The following is an 8,353-nucleotide window of genomic DNA, read 5'->3' as shown; positions in this document are numbered from 1 at the left end:
CCCCCATCCCCACCCCTCAGAGGCTCCCCCAGACCCCAAAAGAGGGGTCCCCCCTTTCTCCCCCCACAGGGGGTCCCCCAGCCCCACGCAGGGGGGGTTCTCCTGACGACACCCCCGCGGGGGTCCCTCAGAGGGTCCGCAGACCTCAAAAGAGGGGTCCTCCCCTTCCTCCCACCACAGTGGGGTCCCCAAATCCTCACGGGGGGGTCCCCCAGCCCCACTAAGGGGGGGGGGTCTGCCCCCAGCATCCCTCAGGAGCACCCCTCAGAGGCTCCCCCAGACCCCAAAAGAGGGGTCCCCCTCCTGCTCCCCACACAGGGGGAGTCCTCACGACACCCCCGGGGTCCCTCACGGGCTCCCCCAGACCCACAAAAGAGGGGTCACCCCTCTCTCCCACCCCCGAGGGGTCCCCAGACCCCCCCGGGGGGTTCCCAGCCCCATTCCGGGGGGTTTCTTCTCATGTCACCCCCGGGGGCCCTCAGCAGCTCCCCCAGGCCCCCCAAAAGAGGGGTCCCCCCTCTCTCCCTCCCCTCAGAGGGGTCCCGAGACCCCCCCGGGGGGTTCCCCAGCCCCATTCAGGGGGGTTTCTTCTCATGTCACCCCCGGGGGCCCTCAGCGGCTCCCCCAGGCCCCCCAAAAGAGAGGTCCCCCCTCTCTTCCTCCTCTCAGAGGGGTCCCGCAGCCCCATTCAGGGGGGTTTCTCCTCACGACACCCCCAGGGACCCTCAGAGGCTCCTCCAGACCCCCCAAAAGAGGGGGGGTCCCCCCTCCCTCCCCTCAGAGGGGTCCCGAGACCCCCCCGGGGGGTTCCCCAGCCCCATTCAGGGGGGTTTCTTCTCATGTCACCCCCGGGGACCCTCAGAGGCTCCCCCAGGCCCCCCAAAAGAGGGGTCCCCCCTCTCTCCCTCCTCTCAGAGGGGTCCCGAGACCCCCCCGGGGGGTCCCCAGCCCCATTCAGGGGGGTTTCTTCTCATGTCACCCCCGGGGGCCCTCAGCGGCTCCCCCAGGCCCCCCAAAAGAGGGGTCCCCCCTCTCTCCCTCCCCTCAGAGGGGTCCTGCAGCCCCATTCAGGGGGGTTTCTCCTCACGACACCCCCGGGGACCCTCAGATGCTCCCCCAGACCCCCCAAAAGAGAGGTCCCCCCTCTCTCCCTCCCCTCAGAAGGGTCCCCAGCCCCATTCAGGGGGGGTTCTCCTCACGACACCCCCAGGGACCCTCAGCGGCTCCCCCAGACCCCTCAAAAGAGGGGTGTGTCGTCCCCCCCCCCCCCCTCCCGAGGGGTCCCGAGACCCCCCCGGGAGGTTCCCCAGCCCCATTCCGGGGGCTTCCTCCTCACGACACCCCCCGGGACCCTCAGAGGCTCACCCAGACCCCCCAAAAGAGGGGTGTCCCCCCCCTCCCCTCAGAGGGGTCCCCAGACCCCCCCGGGGGGGTCCCCCAGCCCCATTAAGAGGAGGTTCTCCTCACGAACCCCCGCGGGGGTCCCTCAAAGAGCCCCCCGCTCCCCAAAAGCGGGGTGCCCCCCGCGCCGGGGGCTGCTCCCCCCCCTCCCGCCCCACGCCCCCCGCAGCCCCGCGCTCACCGGAGCGGCGCCGGTCAGGGGTCGGGAGGGGGCCGGGGCGCGGAGGAGCCGCAGCCGGTGGAGCCGGGGCGGGAGTGGAGCCGGTGGAGCCGCCGCCGCCGCGCGGGTGGCGGTTGCCGGGGGGGCGCGCGGCGCGCGCGGCGCCTTAATTGGTAACGGGCGGCGGGAGCCCCGCCCCCGCGCGGGGGGGGGGGGGGGCGAGGGGGGGCCGGGGGCGGGGGGGGCAGTGGGGACCCCATGGGGCGGGGGGGGGGCTCCGGGGGGCCTATGGAGAGGGGGGACCTATAGGGATGCTGTGGGGCTCTGGGGGACCTATGGAGAGGGGGGACCTATAGGGATGCTGTGGGGCTCCGGGGGGCCTATGGAGAGGGGGGACCTATAGGGACACTATGGGGCTCCGGGGGACCTATGGAGAGGGGGGACCTATAGGGATGCTGTGGGGCTCTGGGGGGCCTATGGAGAGGGGGGACCTATAGGGATGCTATGGGGCAGAATAGCAGCTCCAGGGGGGCCTATGGAAAAGAGGGACCTATAGGGACCCCACAGGGCAGGATGGGGGCTCTAGGGAGCCCTATGGAAAAGAGGGACCTATAGGGCTGCTGTGGGGCTCTGTGGGGCCCAATGGAGAAGAGGGACCTATAGGGATGCTACAGGGCAGGATAGCAGCTCTGTGGGGCCCTATGGAGAAGAGGGACCTATAGGGATGCTGTGGGGCAGTAAAGGGGCTCTGTGGAGCCCTATGGAGAAGGGGGACATATGGGGAACCCACAGGACTGTAAAGGGGCTTTACTGGACCCCATGGGGCAGTAAAGGGGCTCTACGGTGCCCTATGGTAAAGGACGGCCCATAGAGATTCTATAGGGCAGAATTGGGGCCCTATAGGGTAGGGGGACCCATGGAGATCTCCTGGGACAGGAAATGACCCGTAGGGGGGCTATAGGGAAGGGCGGGCCCATAGGGATGCTGTGGGGCAGAACGGGGGCCCTATGGGGCAGGACGGGACCCATGGGGAGCCTGTAGGATGCCATGGGACCCTATGGGGCTCTATGGGGCTGGGCCCCCCCGGCACTTTGGGGTCAGGAAATGAGGCAGCGACGGAAGCGGCTGCTCCGGCCGGGGCCCCCCGATAGCGCTGGGGGGTCATTACGGGGGGGCTCGTTACCGGGGGCTCGTTACCACAGGGCTCATTAGGGGGGGTCGTTATGGGGGGGCTCATTACCACAGGGCTCGTTATGGGGGGGTCGTTACGGGGGGGCTCGTTACCGGGGGCCCCCATGGCAGCCGGTGTTGGAAGCCCTGGCACGGGAGTCGGGGGACGTCCGCACGCACAAGCATCCTCGCACACGCGTGTGCCCTCGCACGAGGATCCTGGCACGCGTGTTACACGCCTGCGCGGGGTGCCGCGCCACTTGCACATGCACAAACATGCGTGTTACACGCCTGCGGGGGCTCTGTGCCACTCATACATGTGCAAACACGTGTGCTACGTGTCTGTGTGTTGATTGTGTTGCTGCCATACGTGCCAACAGACGTGTTACGTGTCTGCGCGGCACCATCTCTCTCCCATATGTGCAAACCTATGGAGGGCATCATGTTCTCACACACACGCAAACACGCATGTTACATGGCCCCGCAGTAAGCCTTATTGGTCCCCCACGTACAAACATACGTGTTACAGACCTGTGCAGGGCACTGTGCTGCTCCCACACGTGCAAACAGATGTGTTACACACCAGCACGGGCACTGGGTCGCTCCAGCATGCGCAAACACGTGTGTTACATGCCTGTGTGGGCATCATGTCGCTCCTGCATGCATAAACACACATGTTACACATCTGTGCAGGGTACCCTGTCGCTCCTGCGCCTGCAAACACGTGTGTTACATGCCTGTGCGGGTGCCATGGCACTCCCGCACCTGCAAACACACGTTACACACCTGTGTAGATGCCATGGTGCTCTTGCACCTGCAAACACGCATGTTACATGCCTGTGCAGGAGCCATGTTGCTCCCACACACATTACACACCTGTGTGGGTGACATGTCGCTCCCACACACGTGTTACACGCCTGTGCGGGTGCCATGTCGCTCCCACACACATTACACACCTGTGTGGGTGACATGTCGCTCCCACACACGTGTTACACGCCTGTGCGGGTGCCATGTCACTCCCACACACATTACACGCCTGTGCGGGTGCCATGTCGCTCCTACAGACATTACACGCCTATGTGGGTGCCATGTCGCTCCTACACACGTGTTACACGCCTGTGCAGGCGCCATGTCGCTCCCATACGCGTGTTACAGGCCTGTGCGGGCGCCATGTCATGCTCACACACGTGTTACACACCTGTGTGGGCACCATGTCGCTCCCACATACATGTTACATGGCTGTGCGGGTGCCATGTCGCTTCCACATACATGTTACATGGCTGTGCGGGTGCCATGTCGCTCCCACACGCGTGTTACACACCTGTGCGGGTGCCATGTCGCTCCCACACGCCTGTCACACGTGGCACAGGGCTCCGCGTGCTTTGGGGGAAGCCCTGGACCCCGGGGACATTTGGGGGGCGACAGGAGTTGGGGGTCTGGGGGGCACAAGGGGCCCGGGGGGGGGCATTTACCCCCCAGGGGGTTTTGGGGGGGTCCGCGTGGGGCTCTTGCCCCCGCCGGGGTTTTGGGGGGGGTTGGGGGCCGGGCTGGCTGCGTCCGGATGATCTCACCCCCGCAGGAATCTGGGGGGGGCAGGGACGTCATTGAGAAAGAGGGGTGGGGGCGGGGAGCCCCGGACGCCCGGGTGCACGCAGGGGGGCGGCGGGGGGGTGGGGCGGCACCCGGAGGCCTGGGTCCACTGCGGGGTCGGCCCCCCCGGCCCCCCCCCGCCGGCAGGAATTCGGCCCCCGGCGCTGAGTCACGGCGGGTTCGGTGTAAACACGGCCCGACCCTGGCGCTCCTTCCATATAGGGCCCGAAAACGCGCCGGCCCCCCCTCGCCCCCCCCCGCCAAAAATAGAACCCGGGCGGCCGGGCGGCCCCTCGGGACCCCCCCGCCCCGCCCCGCCGCGTGCGCCGTGGGGTGGGGGTCCCGGGGGTCCGCTCCCCCTCAATTAGCGGCACTTAGCGTCGCTCTCCGCCTCTTTAATCCCCTGACGCCCCCCCAGATCCAGGCGCGGGGGGGGACGGACACCCCAAATCCGCCCCCCCTCCCCCAGCAGTGCAACGAACCCGGGCGTGCGGGCGGGGGGGTCACTCCTGGGGGGGGTCCCCGCTCTTGGGACGTCCCCGAAGCACTGCTGCAGGGCGGCCACCCGGGTCTCTGTGGGAAGAAGGGGGGGGTCAGGGGGTGGGCCCCAAAAACGAGCACCCCCCCACCTGAGGGAGACCTCCCTCGATCCCGGGGGTGCCCCCAAAAGCTTGGAGCCCCCCCCAACCCCGGGGCTGCCCCCCAAAACTCCAGAGAGCCCCCCAGTATCCCAAAAGACCCCCCCGCAAACTCCCCCCTCCCCAAGAGGGTTTTGGGGCGCCCCCCGCGCCCCCCCACTCACCCATCGCGCGGTGCCGGGCCCCCCCCACCAGCCGCGTCACCTCCGCCGCCGTGTCGCCCAGCTGGGCCACGGCCCCCAGGCTCTGGGGGGGGGAACGGGGGGGGCCGTGGGGCACTGGCAGCCCCAGGACCCCCCAAAACCCCACATAGGGCACAGGGACCCCCCAAACTCCCCCCGAGGGGAGCAAGGACCCCCAATCCCCAGAGACCCCCCCAGTGCCCTCCCTATAGGGTGCAGAGACCCCCAAGTGCTGCACACCCCCCCCCATGGGGCCCAGGGACCTCCCCCCCGGCCCCCCAAGACCTCCACAGAGGGCCCAGGGCCTCCCCCAACCCCCCCAGTGCATCTACGGGACCCCCACCCCCAACCCCTCCATGTGGGGCCCAGGGACCCCCCCCAACACCCTCCCGTGGGGCCCAAACGCTGCCAGGACCCCCCAAGCTCTCTGCGGGACACAGGGACCCCCCCAGAATCTTCACGTGGGACCTAAGGACCCCAACAACCCCCTGTGGGGCCCAGGGACACCCCAATATCCCCCTATGGGGCCCGGGGACACCCCCCCACACTCTCCCATGAGACCCAGGGACCCCCACAATCTCCTGTGGAAGCCAGGGACACCCCAAGTCCTTCCCTACAGGGCCTAGGGCCCCCCCAATCCCCTATGGAGTCCAGAACACCCCCCAGGACCCTTCCATGGGGCCCGGGGACCCCCCCAATCTCCTCCCATGGGGCCCAGGGACCCTCCCAACGCCCTGTGGGGTCCAGGATACCCCCAAGACCCTTCCATGGTGGCCAGAGGCCCCCCAATATCCTCCCATAGGGCCCAGGGACCCTCCCAACCTCCTGTGGGGTCCAGGATGCCCCCCAATATCCTCCCATGGGGCCCAGACCCCCCCCAATCCTCCTCTACAGGGCACAGAGACACACACCCCCCAAACCACCCGACCTGAGGCCCCCCACGTTCAGGGGCCTGGGCAGCCGTGGGGCGCCCGGGGCTGCCCCCCCACCTGCACGAGTTGCCGCAGGCCCTGCCAGACGGGGGGGGCCAGGGGGCCGCAGGCGGCGAGGGCGGGGGGCTGCCCCACGCCCGGGGGACCCCAGGGGTCCTGCAGCTCCGTCGCCCCGAAAGCCGTGGCCAGGACGGCGAGGTCGCGCCCCGCCACCCCCAGGGCGGGCAGGGCGGGGGGGGCCGGGCCCGGCGCCCCCCCCAGCTCGGGGCTCTGCGGGAGAGAGGCATCAGGAGCGACCCCGGGGCGAGGGGGGGGGCGCGCCCCCTCCCCGGGGACCCCCGGGCTCACCTGCGCCTCCAGCAGCTCCAGGCGCCGCCGCGCCGCCCCCAGCGCCGCCTCCAGCTCCGGCCCCGAGCGCCGGTGGGGGGGTCTCCTGGGGGGCAGGGGGTCAGTGCCGACGCCTGGGACCCCCAGGGCGGGGGGGCCGGGCGCCGGCGTACCCACCTGGGCGGGGGGCTGTCGTCGAAGGCGGGCAGCGGCGGGGGGGATGGGGGGCTCAGGGCTGCCAACCCCTCGGGGGTCTCCAACACCTCGTGCAGGAAGCGGGTGGTGCGTTGCAGGGCGCTGCGCCTGGGGGGGGGCAAGGGGGGGACAGCCGTGGGACTGGGTCCCCAGGGTGTGGGGGGGGCACCCCGGACGCCTGGCTCCCTACCTGCTCTCCTGGGAGCCCCCGCTCTCGTCCCCCGGCGGGGGGGCCGCGTCCAGCAGGTCCCTGATGAACTCCAGCTGCTGCTCGGGGGGGGCCGTGCCCTGCGGGGGGGGCACAGGGGTGACCCCCCCGGCCCCCCCAAACCCCGCTTAACGCCCCCCAGCCCTCCCCACACTCCCCCGGCTCCCACCTCCACCAGCGCCGTGTCGTCACCCCGGCACAGCATCAGCTCTGCTCCCAGTCCGGCCAGCTCTGTAGGAGAACCGGCACTGGTTGAACTGGGAAGGAGCCGCAGGGGCTGCCCGGGGGGGGCTAGGGGGGCAGTTTGGGGCAGGGGGGCTCCTACCTCGAAGCCGGGCATCCTTGGGGCCATCCTGGAGGGCGTCCAGGCGGGCGGCGAGGGGGGGGTACACCCTGCAAGGGGTGCCGAGGGGGGGGGCGGGTGAGGAGGGGGCGCGGGGGCCGGGATGGGGGACGGGGAGGCTCCCCCCAACCCCGGTACCGGGAGCAGACCCACTCCAGCAGGGCCAGGCGCCGGGCCGAGGGGGTGCAGAGCAGCCGCAGGGCCTCCGCCGGCTCAAGTGGGACCACCAGCGCGATGGGGGGGCACGCCAGCGCCTGCGGGGACCGGGGGGGCTGTCAGGGGCCCCGAGGGGGATGCCGCCGCCCTGCCGGCTCCCCCCGAGGTACCGGGGCTCCTTCCCGCCCCGTACTGAGGTACCGGGGCCCATTCCCGCCCCCCCTGAGGTACCGGAGCCCCTTCCCGCCCCGCACTGAGGTACCGGAGCCCCTGACAGCCCCCCCTGAGGTACCGGGGCCCCTTCCCGCCCCGTACTGAGGTACCGGAGTCCCGTCCCGCCTCGCACTGAGGTACCGGAGCCCCTTCCCGCCCCGCACTGAGGTACCGGAGCCCCTTCCCGCCCCGCACTGAGGTACCGGGGCCCATTCCCGCTCCGCACTGAGGTACCGGAGTCCCTTCCCGCCCCGCACTGAGGTACCGGGGCCCATTCCCGCTCCACACTGAGGTACCGGGGCCCCTGACAGCCCCCTCTGAGGTACCGGGGCCCATTCCCGCCCCCCCGAGGTACCGGGGCCCATTCCCGCCCCGCACTGAGGTACCGGGGCCCATTCCCGCCCCGCACTGAGGTACCGGGGCCCCTGACAGCTCCCCCCGAGGTACCGGGGCCCCTTCCCGCCCCGTCCCGCCCCGCACTGAGGTACCGGGGCCCATTCCCGCCCCGCACTGAGGTACCGGAGTCCCGTCCCGCCCCGCACTGAGGTACCGGGACCCCTTCCCGCCCCCCCCAAGGTACCGGGGCCCCCCCGGGGTCCGGTCCCGCCGCCACCTCGAGCCGCTCCACCAACGCCGCAGCCTCCGCCGCCGCCGCCATTTCCCGCCCTGAGCCGCCGCCCCTCGTCGATTGGCCGCCGCCGCGCCGCCGCGCCCGCTGATTGGCCGGCGGAGCGGGGAGGCCCCGCCCATCGGGCGGGCTGCGCAGCGCCGGCGCAGTCCCCGCCCTCCTTTTCCCCTCTCCCCCCGCCCCCCGCTGCCATTGGCCAGCGCGCCCCTG

The sequence above is a fragment of the Gavia stellata genome, unplaced genomic scaffold (assembly GCF_030936135.1).
Source record: "Gavia stellata isolate bGavSte3 unplaced genomic scaffold, bGavSte3.hap2 HAP2_SCAFFOLD_117, whole genome shotgun sequence".
Classification (NCBI taxonomy): Eukaryota; Metazoa; Chordata; class Aves; order Gaviiformes; family Gaviidae; genus Gavia; species Gavia stellata.
This window is presented reverse-complemented; position numbering follows the sequence as displayed.